Source organism: Egretta garzetta, unplaced genomic scaffold (assembly GCF_000687185.1).
Source record: "Egretta garzetta isolate BGI_Z169 unplaced genomic scaffold, ASM68718v1 scaffold41, whole genome shotgun sequence".
Classification (NCBI taxonomy): Eukaryota; Metazoa; Chordata; class Aves; order Pelecaniformes; family Ardeidae; genus Egretta; species Egretta garzetta.
In genome coordinates this window covers 593,369-594,740 of record NW_009258755.1, presented here as the reverse complement: position 1 = coordinate 594,740, position 1,372 = coordinate 593,369, and positions in this window count along the sequence as shown.

The window sequence follows — 1,372 nt, the reverse complement described above, 5'->3', positions numbered from 1 at the left end:
GGGGGCCCCCCCTGGCCCGCAGCCAGAGGGGACCCGGGCGGCTGCACCCCGAGAGCCGAGGGGAAAAAATGTGGCCCAGCAGCAGCAGCTGAAGGCGAGCAGGGGTACCCACATGTATACAAACTGTCTTACACCCTCCTGTCAGCGTACAGACGCCTCCTCGGCCCAGGCCGGCAGCGGGGCCAACCTGCCACCGTCCTCAGCTCGGTTGAGGCTGGGTATGGAGGGAAGCACCCAGGCAACACACGAGGGAGAAAATTCCCTGTCTTGGGTGGACGCTGGTCTAGGTCCTCTTGCTTCACAAATGGGGACACAGGAGAGCCCTTCTCAGAGCAGTGCCTGCCTTCTCTACATGCTGAGGCGCTGGAGCTTGTCCAGGGAAGAGCAATGAAGCTGGTGAGGGGTCTGGAGCACAAGTCTGATGAGGAACGGCTGAGGGAACTGGGGTTGTTCAGCCTGGAGAAGATGCAGCTGAGGGGAGACCTTATCGCCCTCTGCAACTGCCTGACAGGAGGGTGTAGCAAGGTGGGTGTTGGTCTCGTCTTTCCCAAGCAACAAGTGATAGGACAAGAGAAAATGGACTCAAGTTGGGCCAGGGGAGGTTGAGGTTGGACATTAGGAAAGATTTCTTCACTGTAGAGGTTGTCAGGCACTGGAAGGGGCTGCCCAGGGAAGTGGTCGAGTCCCCATCCCTGGAGGCATTTAGAAGAGGTATAGATGTGGTGCTTGGGGACATGGTTTAGTAGTGGACAAGTACAGTTGAGCTCAATGATCTTAAAGGTCTTTTCCAACCAAATGAGTCTATGATTCTATACCTTTGAGCCGAGGTCAAGCCTTTAGACAGCACGGGAAGCATTTCCTTCAGAAAAGGCACCTTATAGCCAGGGACTGAATCAGAGGACTGGCTGGAGAGAAGTAACAGGTCCATAAAAAAAACCAACCAAACAAAAAACCCAAACACCATATATAGGAAGACTGATGCCTTTTAGCAGACATAATTGAACACTGGAGAGAGGCAGTAAAAACCACCTCAATACTAACCCCCCAATACTTACTCCAAAAGCAGTCTCCCTCCACCTTGCCTCCTTTCCAAAAGCCTCAAGGAAAACTCTAATCTCACAGCTTTTAATGTAAAACAAGAGCACTTTGGGGCAGGTTAGACATCCCTTGCCACTTCTGCTTTAAAAGCATGTTTCCAGAAAGCCAAAGGAATGAAGTTTGTACTAGCACAGTAAGGCAACAACTACAATTTTAACCTTGTAAACTATAGCAACAGCACCTAAAAATATCAGGGCACTAATGCCAGTCTTAAAACTCCCTTTAATTGGCTACAGCCTTTGGAACAAGTTTTAGCATAACCTGAACTAAGGAG